The following is a 27,129-nucleotide window of genomic DNA, read 5'->3' on the forward strand; positions in this document are numbered from 1 at the left end:
TTTTTTGATATGTTGTTTAGTTTTGTGGAACTTTTTCTTTCTTTTTTCATACTTTATTATGAGATGGCTCTCTGGGAGAGAAAAGAAATGCAGTGGGAAACCTAAGTGATATAAAACACAAAAGATAGCAATAAAAATTATTTTTTAAAAACCCATAAGTTATAGATAGTTGCTGATCTGCCTTGGTAGAGGGATTTTCTACTGGATGAGATTATAACCCCCCCCCAATTCCATGTTAGAATCCAGGTATAAATTAAGGTATATCTACCACACAGTCATGTTTATGAGGCATAACAGTTCTTTCATAGCAAATTTATGTCCATAGAGTCTCTGGACAATTAGTTAATGTTTCCAATCAATCTAGCAAATATTCATTGAGCACCTGCTAAGCAGCGAGGCTCAGGAAAGAATTCCTATATAGCGCAGTTACTTCATTAGTTCCCAGGGGGTTAAAAAAATAACAACATACATTTAGAACCAGAAGGAACCTTGGAGATCATCTAGGCCAATCCCCTCATTTCACAGATGGGGAAACTGAGACCCAAAGATAGTAAGTGATTTACCTAAGGTCATATGGGTAGTATGTTATAGAGCTGGAATTCAAATACAAGTCTTTGGACTCCAAAACCATTGTCCTTTCCACTACATTCAGACAATACCTCTCACAACACATTTTTGTTTAGTCAGTTTGGTTTTCTTGGTAAAGATACTAGAGAGATTTGCCATTTCCTTTGCTCATTGTGAAGATGAGGAAACTGAGGCAAACAAGGTTAAGTGACTTGCCTAGGGTCATACAGCTAGGAAGTGTCTGAGGCCAGATTTGAACTCAGGAAGACGAATCTTCCTGACTCTAGGCCCAGCACTCTATCCACTGTGCCACCTAGCTTCCTCCTCACAGCACATAGCCATCTCATATACACAAGCAAGGGAGTCTCAGCACTAACCCATCAACACTATTTAAGAAAACAACTTAAAGTTCATATTTCTAGCCATAGGTCATTAGTGGTCATCTTCAAATAAGCTTACTGTTTTTCCTCTGAAAGTCACTCCTCCTTCTAACTTTCTTATCTCTGTCAAAGGCACCTCAATTTACCCAGTCTTCCATATTTGAAGCCTTGGAGTGTGACTCTTCCCTTTCTTTCACCTTTCATTATCCAATCAGTTGCTAAGTCCAGTTCAACATCTCTCATGTTCATCCCTTTTCTTTCCTCTATTCCCACTACTACCCTTCCCTAGTATGATCTTTCTTTACCACCCTCCGGAAATAGTCCAGATCTCCTTCCACAATCCCAGCCACCATCATCCATTCTTCATATCATTGCCAAAACACAACAGGCATATGATGCAAGGGACAGAGAGTTGGCCTCAAAGCCAGAAGACCTGGCCATTAGTCCTGCCTCTGAAACATACTAGCAGTGTTTTGCTGGGCAGATCACTCAACCTTTCAATGCTTTTTAGGTAACTCTCTAAATCTGTTCATTGCAGATAGAGGGAGTTCCCTAGACCAAGGAAATAGCAGCTCCAGTCTTAATCCCTATGCAAAGATCTCCTCAGAAATCCTTAGTAGCTCCTTTTTATATTGCCTAACAAATAAAATTCAAACTTCTCTGCCTGGCATTCAAAGCCTTCTTTTGGGGGGGCAGGGCAATGAGGGTTAAGTAACTTGCCCAGGGTCACATAGCTAGTGTCAAGTGTTTGAGGCTGGATTTGAACTCAGGTCCTCCTGAATCCAGGGCCAGTGCTTTATCCACTGCACCACCTAGCTGCCCCTCAAAGCCTTCTACAATCTGACCCTAACCTATCTTTCCACTTTATCTTATACTATTAATCTCCACCACTGCTAACATCATCCATGAACTCCATACTGTAGCCAAACAACTAATTTCTATCCCCTGAATTTTTCTGCTTCTATATCTTTGGTCAAACTGTTCGCTGTGCCTAAAAAAAGTCCTCCTGTCCTCTTTTGCATGTTAAATTCCTACCTAATCTTTAAAGTGCAACATAAATGCTACCTCTTCTATTAAGCCTTCCTTGATTTCCTGTTAAGACTTTCCCTCTTTGAGCTCCATAGCTCTTCGTTTTGCACCCCTTGGATTCCATAATACTGTATATCATAGTTATTTGTGTGCATTTGTCTTATCCCCTTTTAAATTGTAAGTTCCATGAGCCATAGAGCTATATTTTTCCCCACTTAATAGTATTTTATTTTTTTCTAATTACATGTAAAGATACTTTTCAACATTTATTTTTATGATTTTGAGTTCCAAATTTTTCTCTCTCCCCCTTCCCCAAGACAACAAACAACATAGCTTATACAAGTACAGTCATGTTAAATGTATTTCCACATTAGTCATGGGGTTTTTTTGTTTTGTTTTGTTTTTTGTTTTTTGTTTAGTGAGGCAATTGGGGTTAAGTGACTTGCCCAGGGTCACACAGCTAGTAAGTGTTAAGTGTCTGAGGCCGTATTTGAACTCAGGTACTCCTGAATCCAGGGCCAGTGCTCTATCCACTGTGCCACCTAGCTGCCCCTAGTCATGTTTTAAAATAAGAATCAGAACAAAAGGGAAAAACCATGAGAAAGGAAAAACAAAAACAAAAACAAAAAAAAGTGAAAATAGTATGTTTTGATCTGCATTCAGACTCCACAGTTCTTTTTCTGGATGTAGAGAGCATTTTCCATCATGAGTCTTTTGGAATTGTCTTGGATCATTGTAATCTTGAGAAGAGTCATGTCTTCCACAGGTGATCATCTCACAATGTTGCTGTTACTATTTACAATGTTCTCCTGGTTCTGCTTACTTCACTCAGCATCAGTTCACGTAAGTCTTTCCAGGTTTTTCTGAAATCTGCCTGCTCATCATTTCTTATAGCACAATAGTGTTTCATTACATTCATATACTTGTTCAGCCATTCCCCAACTGATGGGCATCCTCTCAGTTTCCAACTCTTTGCTACCACAAAAAGAGCTGCTATAAATATTTTTGTACATGTGGGTCCTTTCCCCTTATTTATGATCTCTTTGGGATACAGGTCTGGTAGTAGCATTGCTGGATCAAAGGTTATGCACAGTTTTATAGCATGGGGCTGTATTTGTCTAAATTCTATTTCCCCTTTGCCTAAGTATTCTAAACTCATGAAGGCATTTAAGTATTTATTGAATGAATGAAAACAGTCATGTTATTATTTATCACAAGACTATTCTTACAAACCTCTAAATGCTCCTAAGCCTGAGTATTCTAACCAAACCTCTGATAAAGCAACAAATGAGAATTAAAGAGCGAAAAATTTCCAGCCAGAGCTATCTTACTATTGTTAGGATGCTAAGGCAGCTGAACCCTAAGCATGCACCAGCCTCTCTCCCATGCTGAGGCATCTTCAGGCCACAAATAAAAGCAGAAAGGAGGAGAGAGCATTTGCTCCCTTGTTTGCTAGGCTAGCCCCTTCTACTGCTACTGCAGAGCTGCTGTATATTGCAAGCAGGGAGAGAGAGAGACAGAGAAAGAGAGAAACAGACTAGACCATTTGATGTTGGGACAAGGTGGCTGTGGGAGTCTGGTTTTCCTGAGTACTATTCCTTTTCCATCTCTGTTTCTCCCTGTTGTGTTTGTCTGCTGAGCCAGGCAGCAACTGACCAAGATTTTAAACACAGAAAATACTTCAAAGGTTAAATTAATGATGAATCAGTGTTGCAAGTTAAGTGGTGTCTTGCAATGCCCTCTGATTTCCTCCTCTATTGTCCCAAGTGTGCCTGCATTGGCGGTCCCAGGAACCTTGAACTGGAAGACTTGTAGGATCACAATAAACTAAATTCCATTTAATTCAACGAGCATTTATTAAGTACCTACTATGAGTTAGGCATTGTATTAGGCACTGGGGAATTGTGGGGATGAAAATAGCCCTACCCTCAAGGAGTTTATATTTCACAGGGGAGGGGGGGACAGGTTGATTATTAGAAAATCCTGCCAGATTAAATTTTCAAGATATTTGGAAAATATTCACTAAAGAATATATGACATCCTAATGCAGAAATATATTTAACATGATTGCACATGTATAGCCTATATCAGATTGTTTGCTGTCTTGGGGAAGGGGGAGAGGAAAGAGGAAGGAAGAAAAATTTGGAACTCAAAATCTTATAAAAATGAATGTTGAAAATCATCTTTACATGTAAATCAAAGAATAAAATACTATTTACATTTTAAAAGAGTAAAAAAAGATATACTATCAATGAATTTATCTTTTTCTTGTCTACCTCTCTTTTGAGAAGACACAATGGCTTCTTCTGCTACTGGATACCAGCAATAATAATAGTATTTATTTAGTATTTTAAGGTTTGCAAAGTGCTTTACGAATATCTCACTTGATCCTCACAACCACCCATGGGAGATAGGTGTTATTATTATCTCCATTTTACAGAAGAGGAAATTGAGGCAGACAGAAGTGACTTACCTACAGTCATCCAGCTTAATGTCTAAGGATGAATTTTAACTGGATCTTCCTCACTCCAGGCCCAGTGCTCTATCCACTGCCCCACCTAGTTTCATATTAGTTAAGGTCCATTGAAACTTTCCCTATTTTGAGACGAGATATGTTCAACAAAGCCATATGGATCAATTCTTAGAATATTAGGTCAACAGTATAGGGTTTCCGGAGTCTACAAGTATCTCAAGTGCAAGTTATCCAAAGCCGGTCAGGAAATGTTTTATTGTCACATAGAATCAGTCCATTAATACTTCATTTTTGGTGAAGAGATAAATCCAAGCAAGGTTTTTCCCCAAATATCTCACTGTGAAGAAATGTAGATCAGTCTTCAAGAGATGACTCCTTAGGCCACACTGCTCTGAATGGGAATATGATGGTATGATAGAAAAATTCAGGGAAGCTGGGTTCATTTCTGGTTTTGCTACTTACTAGCAGTGTGACCTTGGCAAGACTAAAGGGGGATGTTCAAGTGTTTGAAAGGCTGTCATGTGGAAGACAGATTAGACGTGTTCTATTTGGCCTCAGAGGGCATGACTAAGAGTAATGGGTAGACAAAAATTGCAAAGAGGTAAATTTAAGTGATGTCAGGCAAAAAGTTGGATGATCACTTGTCAGCTATGTTATAGTGGGGATTCCTTTTGGTTAGTAAGGTCCCTTTCAACTCTCATATTCTATGATTCTGTGAAGTGACTTCAGTGGTCAGTGCCTCAGTTTCCTCATCTGTAAAATGGCATAATACTATAAAAGCCAGGACTGTTGTGAGGAAAGTGCTGCTTTATAAATTTTAAAGCATTATATTATAAGGAGGAATGGATACCTTTCCTTGGAGAAATACATTTCTTATAGGCCTATGCAATAGTTTGGTAACATGGAAACACCCTTCACTTCTGTGTACCACTTAGTACCTCTGTAGTTCTGAGGGTCCTGAGCTGGAAAACAGAGGAGTGAGGAGAAAGACTGGGTTTGGACAGAGGCACATAGACATAGTAACAATGGAAAAAGATACTCCCTGTTTTCTAGCCTGCAGCACTGTCCCAGGAAGTTCCACACTCCAACTATTGAACTGTGACTTGTGAAACAGGTGTAAACTGATCTAATATGAATTGGGGAAGGCAATGGGTCATCAGAGAAGGAGGTGTCTTGGAGTGCTTTGCCCATGGAGACCAGTGTTCTTTATTCTGTCAGAATGAGAACCTAGTCAAAGCAGAGAAGATCCCAAGATCTACTGCCTATTTGTTAGTTAGCTGCCTGTGTCCTTTTCCCTCTGATTGTGTGTGTAGGCAGCAGGAGCAGCTCACGGTGGCTAATTCAGATCTAAGAACCAGTACATCCAATGCTACTGCCATGAACATATCTAACACTTTATGGTACATGACTGATTGTATGATATGCCTGCTATGTTATGGAGGCAGTTTCCTTTGGGAGATGTTTGTAGGGAAGAAGCAGCCGTTTTGGGAATGGGTGCCAGGAATATTCCTACTTTGTTGTTTATCTTGCCTTTTATGTCAAATGAAATTCTTTTGCTTTAATATATCCTCTAGCTAGTCTCAGGCAGCTAGATGGCACAGTGGATAGAACACCAGCCCTGAAGTCAAGAAGACCTGAGTTCAAATCCAGCCTCAGACACATACTGGTTGTGTGACCATGGACAAATCACTTTAACCCTGTTTGCTTCATTTTCCTCATCTGTAAAATGACCTGGAAAAGGAAATGGCAAGTCACGCCTGTATCTTTGCCAAGAAGACCCCAAACAAGGTCACAGACAGATACAACTGACACAACTCAACAACTGGTTAGTCTGATAAAAAGGAACATTGGTGGAAGCACATGATTTGTGGTTGTTGAGTAGATGATGATCCAAAGCATGCCTTAAAACACAACAATAGCTTTCAGAGGTACCATAATTTATGTGGGTCCAGGCTACAATAAATATGAGCTTTTATTATTAAAGTTTAGTCCTGTGCCCTAGTACCACCATTATTCTGGGGTTCATGAACTCTATAAGGAAGGAGAAAAAGATACTACTGAAGAAATTTCATTCCTTCCAATATGTATTGATTGAGCAGCTATGAAATGCCCAACATTGTGCAAAAATTACAAGGATATATAAGGTCTCAAGGAGCTTATTGTCTAGTTGGGCAGATAAGATTTGAATCAACAGATGAGTATTTATGATATAATACAAGATTGCATCTTCTACTTTATTATTTACCTTTCTACTTAATTTTTATATGACTTTCTTGGATGACTTACATGTCTTTGGTTAATAAATATTCTTTGAGTGACTTCTGTAATAATGTTTTAGTATCATTGTAGAGTCAAAGGAGGACTTCTAGCACATTGGGTATATCCTTTACGTAGGACTTAGGGAAACACATGAACAAGGTTTGCACAGAATGAGAAGCCATGAAGGGGTTGCAATCTACACAGCTGGAAGTGGAAGTGACTTGCCCAGGGTCACACAGCTAGTACCTGTCAAGTGTCTGAGACTGGATTTGAACTCAGGTACTGCTGAATTCAGGGCTGGTGCTTTAACCACTGTGCCATCTAGCTGCCCCTTGTCCTTCATTCTTACAGGACCATGACTTATCCAATGAAGCACTAAAACATATCTGAGACTAAATGAAGCAAAGTGACTCACAAGGCTGTTTGAGATCGCTAAAAATGAACTAAGTGGTAATGACATTTACTTCTGTTGATAGCAGATAGGTGGTACAGTGGATAGAGTACTTGACCTAGAGTCAAGAGAGATCTTGGTTAAAATCTGGCCTCAGGAACTTATTAGCTGTGTGACCTTTTGCAAGTCACTTAACTTTTGTCTGCCTTAGTTTCCTCATCTGTACAATGAATTGTTGTGATGAGAAAATTAGATAATATTTGTAAAGTGCTTCACGTATCTTAAAGTGCTACATAGATGCTATTGTTATTATTATTTGATAATCAAGCTTTACACAATTGAGATCTTTAAAAAGGTCTAGGTCAGAGTTGGAAAAGAAATGAAAAGAATGATTCTATAAGTAATCACTCAGCCATGAATCCTAAGCCATAATTCTTTGAACAATTTAATTGGTTGATTTCTGGTGAAAAAAATCAAAACAGTAAAACAGTGTACTTTAAGCACTAACTTTTGTGTAGTCATTTAAGACTTCTATTACTGGGCTTGAGATTCCTAGTGTCATGTGGACACATTATAAATCACTACTTTCTTTGGGGTCCTTCCATATACACATATTCAGATGATCTTTGAGGGAAACGACTGACTGCTATGGATACTCATTTAGGTCAAGGATGGACAGCAGCCAAACAGTAGCCATTAAAAGCAGACCTTCCCACCTTCAATGCACACCAAGAGCTAGCAGTCAAGCTCAGTTCAATGGCAGCAAGGACAGTATTGGTCCTGGCTACAAATATAGGTATGCTAACTTTAAAAAAATCCCCCCCAAAATCTGAACACATAGATTAGACAATCCCCTCAGCATCATCTCCCCACCACCACCACCTCTCTCTCCTCCTTTGCTGGTGCAGTGGATAAAATGCTGGCCCTGAAGTTGGGAGGACCTGAGTTCAAATATGACCTCAGACACTTACTAGCTGTGTGACTCTGGAAAAATCACTTAATCCCAATTGTGTTAAAACATCTGAGGCCATCTCCTGTTGCCCTGATGTATATCTTGCCACCGGACCCAAATGACTCTGGAGGACAGAGTAAGGTTGGTGACCTTGCACAGCCTTCCCTCACTTAAAGCCAATTCGCTCCAAGTCATGACATCACCCCTAAGTCATGGTCCTGTAAGAATGAAGGACAAGGGGCAGCTAGACGGCGCAGTGGTTAAAGCACCAGCCCTGAATTCAGGAGTACCTGAGTTCAAATCCGGCCTCAGACACTTGACAGGTACTAGCTGTGTGACCCTGGGCAAGTCACTTAACCCCCATTGCCTGCAAAAAACAAAACAAAACAAAACAAACAAAAGAATGAAGGACAAACAACAGCCACCTCCTTTGTTAGTCTTAGAAGAAGAGGTGGGGCAGCTAGGTGGCACAGTGGATAGAGCACCGGCCCTGGAGTCAGGAGTACCTGAGTTCAAACACTTACTAGCTGTGTGACCCTGGGCAAGTCACTTAACCCCAATTGCCTCACTAAAAAAAAAAAAAAGAAGAAGAAGAAGAGGTGGCCCTTTTCCTGCCAAAGCCAACCCCTCTACCTGTGCCCTACATCCCATTCACTCTGACATCCTCTTGAAGCTTACTCCTTTGATCATCCACTTTCTCATTAAAATCTTCAAACTCTATCTCCTGGCTCCTTCCTTACTGCCTACAGACATATCCATATCTACCACTGCTAGGTCTGTATCCCAAAGAGATCATAGAAGAGGAAAAAAGACCCACATATACAAAAATATTTATAGCAGCTCTCTTTGTGGTGGCAAAGAATTGGAAATCGAAGGAATGCCCATCAACTGGAGAATGGCTAAACAAGTTGTGGTATATAAATGTAATGGAATTACTATCGTGCTGTAAGAAACGATGAACAGGAGGAGTTCAGAGAAACCTGGAAGGACTTACATGAACTGACACTGACTGAGAGGAGCAGAACCAGGAGAACATTGTACACAGTAACAGCAACATTGTGTGATGAACAATGGTGATAGACTTGGCTCTTCTCAGTAGTGCAACCATCCAAAACAATTTTAAGAACTCATAATAGAAAATGTTCTCAACATCCAGAAAAAAGAACTGTGGATTATGAATGTAGATTGAACCATACTGTTTCTACTTTTGGGCCATTTTTTTCCTTCTTTTTTGAGTTTTTTTCCCTCGTGCTCTGATTCTTCTTTCACAAGATGACTAATGCAGAAATATGTTTAATGTGATTGCACATATATAAGCTATATCAGATTGCTTTCTGTCTTGGGGAGGAGGGAGGGAAGGGAGGGTGGGAGAAAATTTTGGAACTAAAAATCCTATGAAAACAAATGTTGAAAACCATCCTTATATGTAACTGGAAAATAATAAAATACTTTTATTTATTTAAAAAAATCATATCCACATCTCCCCCATCCTTAAAAAACCTTGAATCTGCCATCTATTGTACTATCTCTTTCTTCCCTTTAAAACTCCTTAGAAAAGGTTGTCTACACTCATTTCCTCTACATCCTTACTTTCCACTCATTTCTTAACACCTTGAAAACTGCCTTCTTAATTTACTCAACTGAAACTACACTCCCCCAAAATTACCAGCAATTTCCTAACTGCTAAATCCAAAGGCCACCTTTGCTCCTCATTCTTTTTAACCTTTCTGTAGCTTTTGACAGTTGACCACTCCCTTCTACTAGATCCTCTCACCTCCCTGGGCTTTTGGGACACTCTTCTGTTGTAGTTCTAATCTGATGTCTCTGATCATTCTTTCTCAGTCTCCTTTGATGAACCATCATCCATGTTATGCATCCCTTATACTGGTATGCCTTAGGGCTCTGACTTGGTCCCTCTTCCTTTCTCTATGTTCTTTTCATAACCTCATCAGCTCCCAAGAGTTCAACTACCCAACTCTGTGTGGATGACTCCCATATCTATATATCTGGCTCTCATCAAAGTCCTGAGCTCCAATTCCCCCATGACCAATAAACTTCCCCACTTAGTTATCCTATAAGCTTCTCAAACTCAATATGTCCAAAATTTGGCTCATTGCCTTCTCCACTGCCCCCCAAACTACTCCTCCATCAAACTTCCCTGTTTCAGTCAAGATTTTAACAATCCTTTTAGTCACTCAAGTTCCCAGCGTTGGGGTCATCTTTGCTTCTTCACTTTCTCTTAGCCCCCATATCTAATCAGTTGCCAGATCCTGTCAATTCTCCTGTCACAATATCTCTCACAGGGGGCAGCTAGATGGTGCAGTGGATAAAGCACCAGCCCTGGATTCAGGAGGGCCTGAGTTCAAATCCAGCCTCAGACACTTGACACTTACTAGCTGTGTGACCCTGGGCAAGTCACTTAACCCTCACTACCCTGGGGGGGGAAAAAAACACAATATCTCTCACAATAAGGGCAGTTAGAGTGACATAGTGCCTGGAGGCAGAAAGACCTAAATTAAAATCCAGCCCAATATTTCCTCCCTGTGTGACCCTGGGTAAGTCACTTAAACCTCTAATTGCCTCATTTTCCTCAACTGCAAAATGGGGGTAATAATAGCACCTACTTCCCAGGGTTATTGTGAGGATCAAATGAAATACTTGTAAACACAGATAATACAGTGTCTGGCACATAGTAGGCACTTAATAAATGCTTATTCCCCTCTCCTATCTAATAACTATTCCCTTTTCTCCACTCAAACTGCTACTACCCTAGTTCAGTCCCTTATTATCTCTCACCAGACTCCTAAAATAGCCACCTGATCTGGCCCCTTGCCTCCTGTCTCTCCCCCTCCAATCTATTCTCCATACAATTGCCTGAAGCAGAGGTTTGATCACATCACTGCCCTGCTTAAGAAGCTTGAGTGGCTTCCGATTGCCTCTAGGACAAAATACAAACTCTTCTCTCTGGCTTCACTATCTGAACATCTTCACAGCCTCACTCTAAAGTCCTTCCAGACCGGTCACACATGATTCACCATCATGCATGCTGTTTTCCAGCCAAACTGACTCCCTTATTATTTCCTATATACTACATTCGTCTTCCATCTTTGTCACTTCGCAAAGACTGGCACCCATACTTGAGAGACATGCCCTCCCTCCTCATTTCTCTATTATAGAATACCTATTTTCCGTCAAAATACAGCTCAGGCACCACCTCCTATGGGTTGCTTTTCTGATAACTCCCCTGTTGCTAGTTCTCCCCCTCTCTAAAAAAATCCTTTGCATGTATTCTGAATATATTTTTGTAGATGAAAGACACTGTGGTGCAATAGTTGGAGACCTGCACTCAAAGTCAAGAAGATCTTATTTCAAGTGCCACCTCTGACACACATTGGCTGTATGACTCTGGGCAAGTCACTTAACAGATCAATCAATACTCTAGGCATCTCTCTAAGACTCTAAGTTGCAGATTAGGTACCCACCTGCATTGGTAGAGAGAATTTCCTCACCTGGGAATTCCATATACCAATGAAATCACAGGTCTAACCCCTATTTCTATATTTTTCTATATATGTGCTTCTTTACGTGTTATTCTGCCTCCTGCTCCTCAGAGTAGGATATAAGTCTCTTGAGGGCATGGAGTTCTTTGTAGTTGTCTTTGTACCCCCAATGCCTAGTTTAGTGCCTTGTTCATAGTCAGTGTTCAATAAATACTTATTGAATAGAAATGAAATGATCATTTACTTTACAAAAGAATATTTTGACACAGAATTCATTGGCATATTACTTGAAGCAGAAAGTTGCATTTGAAATATGATTGACAATGCAAGAATCTAAGCTCTATACAAATTTCAGAAGTATGTCTATTGTATAAACCATGGACATCCAATAAACATCTACTGTGTATAAAGGTGGGGGCTACATGCTGGAGGAGGGGAAGAAACAAAATGTAAATGATATAATCCCTGTCCTTATGCGGCTTAAAGTCCAGTAGGGAGCTAAGACATTAATACAGGTAGGTATAATATATAATCTAAATATTCATAATGCGTGGTATGATTTTACACAATATATATGAGTGAATTATAAAACCAAATGCTATATGAGGAGTTCAAAAAGAGATACCCATGTTAAGAGATATTTTAGGTTCACTCATTGGAATGACCTATGTCTCTCCAACAATGGGCAGAAATCCCAGAGACAGCTGAAGAACTTCGACAGAGAAAATTTCTCATTTGTGAATACTTGGATACCTTCTTAGAGCTCATTCATGTGAATGCTTCCTCCAATAATTCAAATGCTTATCCCGAGGGCCACTTTGGACTCTTGGTCCATATGTTCTTGTAAATTCTCCACAAGGACTCCCCCCCGCCTGCTGGGACCTTTCACCTGGATCTTTTGACAGTGTCTGGATAACAAGAGATCAAGGATTATCCCTTACCCCTGCCATGTAATTAATCTATCTTTATTTCCTGATCATACATTTCTGATCACATCCCTGATCTCACTTCTTCTCTCTTTTTTTTTTCTCACTTCTTCTCTTAACAATTCTTCCTTCTGGCTTTCTTTAAGGCAAAAATGTCAATTTGATACTACTCAGTTCTTCTAGCAGTATGTCCCTCTGTTTGGTCACTAGATGAGGTTCTCACACGTAGGTGTACACTATGGTATCCCCAGTCACATATTCAGAGTACAAAAAGCTAAGTGAAGGTAACTCAAGTCTCAAAGCCCAATAGTATGAGATTCTCTCCTCAAGTCACTCTTCAGCCTCTTCAAAAATCTCTTTCAGTCTCTTCAGTCTCTTTGGGCTTCAGGTACTTCCAGCTTCTAGCTTCAAGAGAGAGGATAGACAAGGACCACTCCACATCATGTTGCTGAAGGAAAAGACTCTGGGAAGAAGCCAACAGGAGAGGAGTCAACAGTCTCCATCATGATCTATCCCCAGATTATTACATTGAAAATTTCCTCTTGGTGAGACCCAGGACTTTATTGGTTGAGTTGAGTTGTTTCATTCCCAGTGGGAGAACTCCTTCACTCTACATTGTCTGGTATATATCCACTTATGTATACTTTCTTTGATTTCTGTTTTTTGCTATTGACTTGGATCAGTAGGTTCCTTGGCTACCTGCTGTGTGTTCATTATAGAATTGATATTTGGTGGGAATCAAGCCTTGGATATAAAGCTTGGGTCCTGCTTTCCCCATTAATGAATAGCAAGCAGAACTTTGACTGAACCTGAAAACCACATCCCCTTGACTAACAGTATTTAAGGAAGCAGATAGATATCATTCTAGTCTGGTACTCCTTCTCTCTGAGGAGAGCAGAGTGACCAAATTCCTGGCCTCAACCACCTGCTTCCCTTCCCGGAAGGAATTTAAGTCTCCCTTAGAGAAAAGTGGGGGAAGAAGAGGCTAGAGATGTCTATACTGCCTCCCTGGGAGACATACAGCACCCTCTCAAGCTGCATGTTGGGAACAGTCCTCCGTACATTAACATTTATAGATGGTCCAGAGCCTGTATTTTGAGCACCTTCTGCCTCCTTTCCCCCATCTCAGCCATCATCACTGCAGAAGTGGAAAGGGGTTGCATGAGCCTAAGGGCCATTTATATTTTTCTTTGCAATACATGTTGCCATAGGGGCAGCTAGGTGGTGCAGTAGATAAAGCATCAGCCCTGAATTCAGGAGGACCTGAGTTCAAATTTAGCCTCAGACACTTAACACTTACTAGCTACGTGACTCTGGGCAAGTCACTTAACTCTCATTGCCCCACAAAAACAAAAACAAAAACAAAAACAATAAAAACATAGGTTGCCATAGCCAAAAAAAATCATTATTAAGTGGCCAGACTGCTAATGATCAGTTTCTCGATTCTTAGCCAGACTGGTCCTTGGAAAGCAGTTGCTGTCTGTTGTTATAACTAAACTTGAATTCTTTCCAGCATGGTAGAACCTATCAAAATTTAGCCTCCAAGAACCCAGCCTCACCTACATGCCCAGTGAGATGTTAGAATAGGGCTGGGTGGAGGGAAGTATCTCTGCATTTTGAAGGAGAAATCTTGATGGTAAAATCTTTATTTTTTTCTTTTTCATATTTGTAGATGTGAAGGAGGAAAAAGGTATTTTTTTATCATTAGCCTTGAAAGAAGCAGAACTGATTTATATCATTTTTAATATTTCTTTAAAAACCCTCACATTCCTGGGATGACAAGCTATATATGGAGTTTTCAGCCTGATCAGATTTTAAAGGAGAAGAGTTATAGACCTCCTGAAAATTGGGGTTTATAATTGAAATACTGACAAACCTTTTACTATAGAGAAGCTACCAGATGCTGCAGTAATAACTGGGAAACTGGGGGGAAAATAATAAGAATGCTTTTCTCTGCTTAGCTAAGAAATACAACAGGAGAGTTTATTGCTTACAAAACACAGCTGCCTTGCCTCAAATTGGATGGGAAAACGAACCCTGATAAATTATGACACCCCTAAATTCCAAAGAATGTGCATCAATTATTGGGAAGGGGGGAGTGCCACCACAGTCCTTCTGGATAACCTACTTATTAGTATCATAATTTATTATTATTATGCTTTGGTGCAAATACATAGGCTGATAAAATTCCAATCTATTAAAACAACAGTTCCACTTTTTCTGAATCCAGTGAGGGACACCATTCTAAAGGAAAGTGATATAAATTACAAAAACAAATGTAGCTCACACTCTCATAAGTAAGAAGAGGAAGATAATTGAGTCAAAACAAACAAAAAAACCAGTGTTAATCCTGCTTCTCTGCATCCCACCCAGGGACTCTGATTCCTTACTGAGATCAATAAAAAAATGCTCAGCAAGATATAGGGCTGAGCAGTGGAGGTGGGGACGGGGGTTGGGGGGATAGTTCAGTGCCCTTCTTCCCTATCTTCCAGGCTGAAAGTCCTTTCTACAAGGACAAGAGATATTCCATGCTAGAATTTTCCATCACCAGGTTGGGTAGTGCCTTTTCTCCTTGCATTATGTCTGAAGCTGATGGAACACATTTTTTCCTTCAATAGATAAGGACTTTAAATTCAAGAATGGTATAATCCAGGGCTTCTTAAACTTTTTCCACTCACAACTCCCTTTTGGCCAAGAAATTTTTACATGACCCTGGGTATATAGGTATATAAAATAGGTATATGTAACCTTTTGCTGTTGCCAAATTTTTCATAATCCCTACATTCAGTTAGGTGACCCCATATAGGGTCCCACAGTTTAAGAAGCTAGGGTATAATCATATCATGCTTAGAGAGACAGAGACAGAGAGAGACAGAGATAGAGAAGGACCTCAGAGACCATCTGATCCAATTTCCATCTAATGAAGGAATGCTCTCACCAGCATCCCTGAAAGTCATCTAGGTTCCTCTTCCACCTGAAACTTTGTTATGGCTGTGACAAGGAGACATGTTTCCACATCCACATGTTTCCACTAAGTCTTTCCTTATTCAGGCTAAACATACCTGATTCCTCATAATTATGTGGATTGGGGGTCCCTAGTCATTCTCCCCAGGATATACTTTATTTATCTGTTTCTCTTTTAAAATATGTCACCCAGAATTAAACATAATGTTTTAGATGTGTGAGTCTAGGAGGACTTATTTTAGCCACATTTGGAAGTAAAGGAAAGAAAAATACTCTGTGTAGCATCAGTGAGTGTCATTGTTGACCAAAACTTCATTGGACAATAATAGTGTAGGGAAAAGAGCCCTAAGTGCTGGAATCAGATGTTTTATTTACTATTTGTGTGACCCCAAGTCACTTTTATCTAAGCCTCAGTTTCCCCATGTGAAAAAGTATTTTAATTAGAGGATCTCTGAGGCCCTTCCAGCTCTGAATTCTATGAAATAACTTGATTTTTTTCTTTTTTTTTAGTGAGGCAATTGGGGGTTAAGTGACTTGCCCAGGGTCACACAGCTAATAAGTGTTAAGTGTCTGAGGCCGGATTTGAACTCAGGTACTCCTGACTCCAGGGCCGGTGCTCTATCCACTGCGCCACCTAGCTGCCCCCATAACTTGATTTTTACTGCAAGATAACAATAATAATGGCTCCTTCCTAGACACAGGTGATAAAAAAAAAATCTCCTTTTGCCATTCTTTCTCATCAAGTGACCAGCCCCTCTCTCTTTTTTTTTTTTTTTGGAGGGGGGAAGAGATTTTTAATGAGTTATACAAAATTAAAGGAAGAGTGAGAAAGTTTGCAAGAACCAGGAGCACCCTACACATGTCAGAATAGAGAAACCTAATTAGTTAGCCATGGGGGCTGGAGAAGCCAACTTAGCGGTGGCATTAATGTACATGGCAGATTCACTGTTCATGTAGGAATGTTTGTGCCATTCAGCTGCTCCTAATCCACAATCTCTTTCAGGGTCACGTTGCCTAAAGCAATGTATTACCCAATTCACTTGTTCATCCTTTATTGTAGATGAGGACCGATGACATCAGGAGGTTGATGTCTTGATTTGCAAGTGACTTGGATTTGAGTGAGGAAGAGCTATGCAAAGTCATCAGCCTCACTCTCTCCTCCATAATCATCTGAATCCAGAGGCAAGACCTGATGGCCCCAGATGCAGTGGGAGATCTTGGTCTTTGTAAGCTAAGGTCTTTCCCAGGTCTCAGTTTGTCTAAGGCAAAGCCTATTCGGTAATTAAAGGCTTAGTAAGAATCGAGGCAAAAGATGGCTTAGTTTGCCTTCATAAATGAATCAGTCTGGGAGGGGAAGAATTTCTCAGAATTTCTGGCCAAAACAAAAACAATTGCTATTTACACTCCCAGTTTACTCATAGTTGTCAAGAGATGTCCAATCGGGGCAGAAAGGACTAGAGAATATGCTATATGAGTGTAGGCTTGCAGCAAGCAGGGATATTTAGCCTTTTGAAGAAATCACTTTATGAGGGAGGCTGATATGATAATTATCTTTAGGTATTTGTGGAAAATGGATTAAATCTGTATTATTTGACCCCAGAGAGTAGAACTAGGAGCAATTGGTAGAGGGTATAGAGAGAGACAGAGGAAAAACTTGCTAACAATCAGTTCTTCCCCAAAGCAGAATTGAGGTAGGGAATATCTCATGACTGAAGAACTTCCATTGAAGCTTAGATGACCACTAGTTATGAATAGTGTACAGAAACATCCTTCTCAGATTCAGGTTAGACAAGATAATCTCTTAGGTCCCTTCTGTCTTTGAGATGCCATGATTCTACCTCCTTTAAACACCACATTTTAAGAGATATTTCTATATCCTCTATTCTGAATTAAAAGTTAAACTAGCACAAGAAGTAACTGTTATCTTGCATCCATCCAAGTTGTCTAATTAAACCACATTATGGAACAAAGCCCTTTAATAATGTCTACATTAACACTAACTGGATCCCAAAACAGAATGCTTGCTACATAATAAAATGGATGGCTATTACACAAATAACCTTGTTGCTACTTAGACTGTATTCTTAAGGAGATCTTATGTGGAAAGACTAATGTGGAAATTTAACATGATTGACCATGTATTATATGATAAGAGATCATATTTCTTAATGTCTTGGAGAGGGGAGGGGGGAAATTTGGAACTCAAAATCATATAAAAATGAATGGTGAAAACTATCTTTACATGTAATTTAAAAAAATAAAATACTCTTAAGTGGGGAAAAATACAATCCCATGGCTCATGGAGCTTACAATTTAAAAGGGGGATAAGACAAGTGCACACAAATAACTATGATATATAGTATTATAGGAGGTCTTTTCTTTTAGCATCTGTTCCATTGACTATTTGTGATGGTGGATACTATGACTCTAGTTCAAAGAGAATGTAGTGGGCAGACAAATTTTCAGACCACTTTACTGATTAACATCCTAGAAATTCATGCTTCCAACAAATATGTCCTACTCTGTTTTTGAAGATGTTGCATTTGTTTCCAGCTGAGACTTGAACTTGGTCTCATTGGAGAAGGCAACAGGGAGTTGAGAGCACTCACCATCCCCACCCCCTGCTTAGCAAGAGTGTACATGCTCCACTGGTAGGGACACATCAGCAAGAGAATGTGAGGAGACCACAATCCAACCCCACCACAACCACCTTACATTGGGCAAGTGCCCTGTGGTAGATTGTCAGGAAGAATTACAGAATCTAAAAGTTGGGAAGGACCTTGTGAGCCATTTAGTCCAACCAATATGTGAAGGAATTCTCACTATAACATACCCAACCAATGGTCATCCTTCTTCCATGCTTCAAGGGAGGGGATAAGCCAATGCATTTTTAGATAGTTCTAATTCTTAAGGAGGTTTTTCCTGATGTTAAGCTTAAAACAACCTTTGACCTTCACCCTTTTCTCCTGGTTCTGTTCTCTGGAGACAAAGAGAATAAATCCCATCCTTCCTCTCCATGAAAGCTCTTCAAATGGAGGGGAGGGAGGGCAGCTAGATGGTGCAATGGTAAAGCACCAACCCTGGATTTAGGAGTACCTGAGTTCAAATCCAGCCTCAGACACTTGACACTTACTAGCTGTGTGACCCTGGGCAGGTCACTTAACCCTCATTGCCCTGCAAAAAACAAAACAAAAAACAAATACTAGAACACAGCACAGCCCTCATGTTCCCTACTGAATCTTTTTTTTTTTAATGAGACCTGTCACACATAGGCCTGCACGTTTGGATTGAAATCAATATGGGAAAGAACACCCTTAACAAAAAGATCACAGATCCATTAGAGTATGAGAGCATTGTGGTCATATTAATAGCTTGACGAACAACTGAGAAGTGTTGTTAGTTCAGGATATACTAAAATTGGATTTAGGTGGAATATTTATTTGGATCTGATGGGGGTTCCTTGTCAGGCTTATCCATTATTACATATACTTTACTTTGCTATCCATTTGAGAGGGAAGAAGGGGTTCCAGGGAGATGAGGGAGTGAGTAAATTCTGTTTGGGGGGAGCAGTGCTAGGCAAATTCCCAACACAAAATAATTAATGCATGAGGATACTAGATGAAGCAACTAGGTGGCATTGTCCATAGAACATTGGACTTGGAGTCAAAGACCACAAATTCTTCTAATTATTCATTAGCTGGCTGATCCACAACAAGTCATTTAACCTCTCCCAGTGTCAGTGTCCTAATCTGTAAAATGGGGATATTGATACACCTACCTTATACTGTTGATGTGAGGATCAAATGAGATAATACATAAAAAGTGTTTTGCAAACTTTCAAGTACTATATAATTGTCTGCTACAATTGTTGTTGCCTGGGAAGCTGTTTTAGGAATATTTGAATTTGTTTTTTGTGAATGCTTCCCTGTAGTAGAAAATGAACAAATAATTTGATCCATTTGGTTTCATTTAGTCCAGAAAAATATAGGTGATAATAAATCCTCCTGATTCCACACCACTTGGCACCAACTTACTCCTCGACCAAGCAACATTTTAAAGAGAGTTGCTCTAAGCTCAACCTCTATCTCTGGAACCAATTATCTTCATCTCAACAAGGTGATTAACAAAGGCCATGAAATTCAATTCAATTCAACAAATAACCATTAAATGCCAACTATGTGCAAGGCACAATGCTAAACACTCACGATACAAAGATAAAATTGAAACATACCCTGCCCTCATCAATCTACTTAGATGAAATTTGAGGGATATACTTTTGCATCACGACTTTCCCTACAGGAATTCATAGGCATTAAGTGGATAATCACATTGTAGATTGTTGCTAGCCACCAGTTCTTTATCTGTACATTTGGAAAAAGTGGAATTTACAGCTTTACTTCCAAGATTTAAAAAATATTTTTTCTTTTTGTTCTTTTTTCTAGTCTTCAGTATTCTTCATTATGCCTCACCCTTAGCTATCTGTTCTTGAATGTTATAGGGCAGGGTCAGGTTAAAAGAAGGAAAACAAATCCATCTTCTTTCCTATTTCCTTTATTTAAAATTTTTTTTAGTTCAGTATTTTATTATTTTCCAGTTACATATAAGGATTGTTTGCAACCTTTCTTTTTTTGTTTGTTTGGTGAGGCAATTGGGATTAAGTGACTTGCCCAGGGTCACACAGCTAGTAAGTGTCAAGGGTATAAGGCCAGATTTGAACTCAGGTCCTCTTTCTATTTCCTTTTGACCTATTCATGCTAGGCCTGCTAGATCCTTTGGGACAGCTAGGTGGTACAGTGGATAAAGCACTGGCCCTGAAGTTGGAAGGACCTGAATTCAAATCTCACCTCAGACAGTTTACTAGCTGTGTGACCCTTGGCAAGTCACTTAACCCCAACTTCCTTAAACATCTGAGGCCATCTCCAGTTGTCCTGATGTATATATTGCCTCTGGACCCAGATGGCTCTAGAGGAGAAAGTGAGATTGGTACATAGCCCTCCCTCACTTAAATCCAATTCACTGCAAGTAATAACATCACCTCCCCAGTGTCATGGTCCTTTGTGAGAACAAAGGACAAACAACAACAGATAGACCCCTTGGACCAAGAAAACTCTCTGTTCACCAAAATGGAGAGCCATTAATATTCCTGTATTATGTAAAATAGTATTCCCAGATCGTTTATTTCTGGCCTATTATTTTGTTTAAGTGGGGCGGGGGGAAGAACTGTTGGGAGGAAGGGTGGCAAAACTTTGTGCAGAATAAGCATAGGAGCCATGTACCTCAATATGACAATTGAGTCACACAGAGTTGGCCCCTGCCAGCCCTTTCCTATTGAAACCCTATGCTCCAGCGTGATGGTGCACGTGTGTGCATGTGCATATATGTGTTTGTTTTTCCCTGGCACACACCCAACCCATAATTAGCCAAAATCTCAAAGGAGAAAAACCACTTCCTGCCCAAATGACAAGCTGTGGATTATGCAGATATCTTTCCAGATGTGGCATTTGTCTCCCTGGTAATTCTGCAGGTGGCTTTAAGTTTGCTTGGTTGGAAAGCTCCATATGAGCTGACTTATCCTCACAAATACTCTTCTTCCGTTGACTTCCTCTTTTGTTCAGAACATTCAGTTCAAGCCAATTTCTCCTAAGATTCTGGGGCTGACAGTCTTCGGGAAGGGAGGGAGGAAGGCAAAGGGATGCTTTCTGTGGCAAACACAAAAGAACAGGCTGAGAACCATGCACTTGTTGATATTCATCACTCATACAAGGAGCCTCAGCACACCTGCTGTTTCCCATTTAATAAAATGAGAAAATGGCAGCAGAACTTCTCCAGGCATAAAGGGGCTATGGACAAAACCTCAGAAATCATAGTTATACCTACTGTCCAAAAGTAGTAGTTTTTGGATGCCTGGACCTCCCTCATAGATGTGTCTGGGAGGTATCTGTGTATGTGAGATGCACCTCTGTTTTCAAGGCAGTTATTTACATTCACCCTTTGGAGACTGTGGTTATGCCTCACACAAAGAATAACAAAATTTTAAGTTTCCAAGAAATGAGAACTTCCACCTTTTCTGTACGTGGAACCAACTGGTATCTTGATTGTGTGACTTATGTGACTTGCCTAAGGATACACATTATTTCAATATGATAATTATTGTCCCATGAAAAGCCAACCCAGTACATTAGATCATTTCATATCCAGTGTTAACATACAAATTAGTCATTGAACTAGCCCAAGAAGAAATGAACATGATTTCATCCTCCATCCAGATATAGCCAGAGTTGGACCACAAGTGAGTGGATGGAGAAGCTTTGCCTATGTTGAGGGGGAAGTTGCTAACCATCCACAGGGATGTCTTTATATGCCCTGCAAAACATTGGAGAATCAACTTCTAGCAATTGAGCTCAAATTAATCCAGGAAAAATGAAGTAGAAAATTTAGAGAATGGCCCAGACTGGTAAGAACCCAAACCATGATACTGGAGTAAAAGAGGGAGTTTAGACCTGAATTTTCCAGGCTGTTGGTTGCACAGACTACATTGCTCAATCTATAGTGCTAAGAGTGACATTGGAGTTAAAGGGTTCATAGAATGTAGACCTCTAAAGGGTCTTAAGAGATCATCTAGTCTAACCTACTTTTTTTTGCAGGGCAATGAGGGTTAAGTGACTTGCCCAGGGTCACACAGCTAGTAAGTGTCAAGTATCTGAGACTGGATTTGAACTCAAGTCTTCCTGAATTAAGGGCTGATGCTTTAGCCACTGTGCCACCTAGGTGCCCCCCCCTTTTTTTAAAAAGATGAGGAAACTGAGATCCATAGAAGGGAAATTACTTGTTTGAGTTCCTATTAATAGTCACAATTTGATCCCTATAATTTGGGGGGTTTATTTTAATTTTTTCCTCAATAGCAATTTTTCACAACTTCATGTGAAGATAAGTTTTCAATATTCATTTTTATAAGATTTTGAATTTCAAAAATTTCCCTCTCCCCTCTCCAAGACAGTAAGTAATATGATATAAGTTATACACATACAATCAAGTTAAACAAATTTCCACATTGAGCATGGTGTGAAAGAAGAATCAGAACAAAAGGGAAAAACCATAAGAAAGAAAAAACACAAAAAAGTGAAAATAGTAGGCTTTGATCTGCTTTCAGATTCCATAGTTCTTTCTCTGGATGTGGCTCACATTTTTCCATCATGAGTCTTTTAGAATTGCCTTGGATCATTGTATTGCTGAGAAGACCTAATAGTTGATCATCATACAATGTTGCTATTACTATGTACAATGTTCTCCTGGTTCTGCTCACTTCACCCAGCATCAGTTAATGTAAGTCTTTCTAGGTGTTTTTTTTTAATTTGTCTGCTCATCATTTCTTATAGCACACTAGTATTCCATCAAATCCACAACTTGTTCAGCCATTCCCCCAATTGATGGGCATTCACTCAGTTTTCAATCCTTTGCCACCACAAAAGAGCTGCTATAAATATTTTTGTACATGTGGTTCCTTTTCCCCTTTTTGTGATCTCTTAGGGATACAGACCTTGTAGAGGTATTGCTGTGAACCCTGGTACTCTGACTCCAAATTCAATGCTCTTTCCATTTTACCAATCTTAGCCATTATTCTGACAATAATGGGCTTTAAAAGGTAGAAGGAATCTTGGGGATGAATCTGGATCCAGTGGAATAAGTACCAGCCTTGGGGTTAGGAGAGACCTACCTTGAATTGAATTCCAATTCTGAAATGTACCAACTAAATGACTCAGGGTGAATTATTTAACCTCTGAGCTTCAGTTCTTTATCCAAAGAATAAGAATAATCCATCCCTACCTACATCACAGGGCTGTTGTAGGGCTAAAGGGATCAGGGGATATAATGTACATCTGTAAAGAGAAGCATAGGTAAAAATGAATGGGGGGATGGCAGCTAGGTGGCACAGTGGATAAAGCACAGGCCCTGGATTCAGGAGGACTTGAGTTCAAATCCAGCTTCAGACACTTAACACTTACTAGTTGTGTGACCCTGAGCAAGTCACTTAACCCTCATTGCCCTGCACCAAAAAAAAAAAAAAAAAAGGAATAGATGGCTAATTTGGAAGTCGGGAAGATCTGTGTTCAAGTCCTGACTCTTACACATACCAGCTATGTGACTGCTAGCAAATCACTTTATCTCTTAGTGTCCCAGGCAATTTTCAAAAATTATAATTTACAGACTAGTTGTTGACCTATACTGGTGGGGGAACTTTCCAAACCAGAGAATTCCACTATATATCAAGTATGGACAAAAAAAATAAAGATCATAAATGTGAATTGTTATTATCTAGTCCAACTATTTCATTTAAGTCATTCATTTATTCATTCTTTTATTTTTTTAGGCTACATCTCCCTTTCTCACACAGACTGGAAATGCACCAGTCATACACAAGCCTAACCCCACTGCTAATTGACAAGGGAGCTTTGATCTGTTCTGTTTCTGACTCAGGACTATTGTCCACTCCATGGTCAGTCTGGTGGCCTACCTCTCCTTCTCCTCCCACAGGCTCACCATATTGGTGTCAGATAGCCTCAGCCCCAGTAGCAGGTATTACAACCACCGTGACCAACTTCTTCATTTTATATATAAGGAAATTGAGGCCCAGAATTCTGGAATGACTTGTCCGAGGGTACATATAGAGTTAATGGTAACCCTCTGTGAATCATGATGGAGGTAAAGAGATAACTTTTTCCTGTGATTTCAAGAAACTCTGTTATATTAATAGAAATATGTCCACTCTGCAGCCTAAAAACCACCTGCTTTTCAAATGTCTTCCCTGGTACAGAGGAAGGGGGTGGGGAAGTCTATGGGAGCCAGAAAAAATATGTCTTTCTTCCTTTGAATTTCCTTGCATGTAATCTCTGTCTGAATCACAGCTAATAAATGGGTCATCTTGTACTTTCAAAATACCAACACGCAGTATTTCAGTGGAGTAGCAACTCTACATTAAAAAAGCTGTCAACATCGCCACAATGGCCCTGCACCTTGCACTGCAGAGAGATACCTTGTCACTCAGATTTGAGTGCAGTTTTACTGAAATATCTCTGTGTCTACATAAATAAGGAATGGAATTGCATGAAAATATCTGGCTCAAAGCCTGCTTTCCTTCTCTGCTTCTAATGAAATATTTTGCAAACTGAGTTTATTTGGTTGAACTTACTCCACCTATTTGAAAATGAGAAGTAAGACACTCCTGTCAGAACTGATACCATCTGGTGCTACGGATGATGATAATTATGATGACAATGAATTGGTTGTTTCATAGATGCTGGTTCAAGGAACCTAGACAGTCAGTGCCTATCCCAAGAGGCACCTATGTTAGTGGAGATAACGCAAGAACAGAATTATTTATCCTTATTGCCAGCACCCTTATTTGGTATTTATATGCTCTCTCTAATTGTCATTTAAAAAAAATTTATCTGGCCTGCTTCCTCAGTTAGAGAATTTGATGACAGAAGGACTTAGATGCTCTGTTATAGCAGGGAATTTAACACCTACTTCTTTGTATTTCCAAAATCTGACATAGCCCTAGGATTGATAAATATTGATAATATTAATTATTAAAGTGATGCTGATGATAATGGAGGAGGAAAAGAGAAGGAAAAGAATAAAAAAGACAAGAAAAGGAAGATGAGGAAGGGAAGGAATGCGAGGAAGTGGAAAAGGAGAAGTAGGAAGAGGAAGACAAGAAGGAGAGAAAAAGGAAAGGGAAGAGGAGAGGGGAAGAGAAGAGGAGGAAAGGAGGAAGGGAACAAGCATTTATTGCCTACTATGCATCAAGCACTGTGCTAAGTGCTTTACCAATATTATCTCATTTGAAGGGAAAGGAAAGAGGAATAAGGCTACAAATGAGAACAAAGTTAGATATCAAATGTCAAATGGAACACCCTAGCTCTGAAAAAAAAAACATTTTAAACTACCCATCCTAGGGGCAGCTAGGTGGTGCAGTGGATAGAGCACCAGCCCTGGAGTCAGGAGGACCTGAGTTCAAATCCAGCCTCAGACACTTAACACTTACTAGCTGTGTGACCCTGGGCAAGTCACTTAACCCCAATTGCCTCACTAAAAAAAAAAATAAATAAATTACCCATCCTTACCCTTGAAGCTACAGTAGTAAACTTTTGCCTGACTATTAGAAACAAGTGATCATATGAATACCAGTTGGCATAATACTTACTATTGGATCAATAACACCATCCCCTTCCCTTCACTACCTTAGTTAACCAGTGTCCACTTAATCACACTCTCCAAACAACTTTATCCATTGGCATATTATTTGACCCAAAAATTATAAAAGTTCTCCAAGAATGACATGATTTAACTTTTTAAACCTTCAACTTCAAAAGATGAGCAGGGCCCTCGAGTGCCATGGCCATTCATATCCCTCGGCACCTAAGTCCACAGTTTTTCAAGTTGCTGGGGCCAACTGGGTTCTGTTCGACCTTCTGATGAGATAAGTATCTCTTCCCTGGGTTAGGTTTCTCCTTGAGAGGCAAACATGGCTTAGTCTTGTCACTGGGCCCTATTCAAGGCCTTCCTAGCTTGCACGGTGCTGGCATCATCTATAATAGTCTAGCCATCACACAAAGTTGCACTGGAGTAGGGCTTCAGCAAAGGCAATTCAGCATCACCAAGCATAAAAATCCCATTTTGCCAAATCCTGCACTAAGTTGATTCTTTTCTTTATTTCACTAATCTAATGTCCCAGTTGGTGCTGATGGGATTCATTAGTTGAAATCATCATGCATTTCAGGGAAGGAAGTCAAGGGATTGAAATTGAGGAGAAGGATCCTGGGATACTCTGATGGTATTAAAAGGTTAGGTCATGCTGGGTTTTATTAAATACAATATTAATTGAATTCTTGTCACCTTAACGAAACTAGGAAACATCCACGGGAGACATAACCCATCTATTAGAGCATTGTGATCTAATTTCTTTAAATGCCATTCAGTTTCAGTGACTGATCTTCAATATAACTGCCCTGACCACACAGGCCTAGAGCAGACAGGCCTTTTAGACTTGAGGAGAAATTTACTAAAAAGGGATGCATATTTCTCTCATCTTTCTTTCAGTTCAAACTCAAAAATAACCACACTTCCCAGGGAGCTTGCCCTGGGCAAGGACTCAGAAGCACCTACGTGACAGAAGTATCCATTTCAGCTGCTCTCTACAGAGGTCGAGGGAGAAAATCTGTCCAACTCTTGGAAAAACCAACCTTTTTTCTCAGTCCCCTCAAATGGACGCTAAAGAATTAAATAAATAAGGATCCTCATGGCAACATTTCCATGAACCCTCTCCCTTTCTATCTCATTAGCCAACCTAGGGAGAGGAAGGATTGTTTTAATTAGTGATGTTGTAAAGCTTTATTTAGGCTGGGCCCCTCCTGCTGCTCCCTGGATTACTCTGCCGGCTTATAAATACAATACCAAGTCATTACAGCCAAAAACATCACCACGGAAGGGGTTAGGAGAAAGGGGGTCCACTGCTGCCCATGTGAAGGGCCCTTTGACAATGTCCTTTCTAAGCATTCAGGCATAATTCAAGCGTAATATTGGGCTTTATCAAACAACTCAATATCCTCTGTAGAAAAGCTCTTTCTAGTTAGAGCCGCCATGTGTTCACCCTCATTCCTTTTGTGCAACTTGTGCTGGGAGCACAGA

General features: G+C 39.9%; 1 protein-coding gene across 1 annotated transcript in view; it reads right to left on the reverse strand.

Annotated features, from left to right (window-relative positions):
* The window catches only part of CFAP77 (cilia and flagella associated protein 77), a 203,707-nt gene that overhangs the window by 145,096 nt on the left and 31,482 nt on the right, over positions 1-27,129 (reverse strand). The window lies entirely within an intron of this gene.

This window comes from Dromiciops gliroides, chromosome 2, assembly GCF_019393635.1.
Source record: "Dromiciops gliroides isolate mDroGli1 chromosome 2, mDroGli1.pri, whole genome shotgun sequence".
NCBI lineage: Eukaryota > Metazoa > Chordata > Mammalia > Microbiotheria > Microbiotheriidae > Dromiciops > Dromiciops gliroides.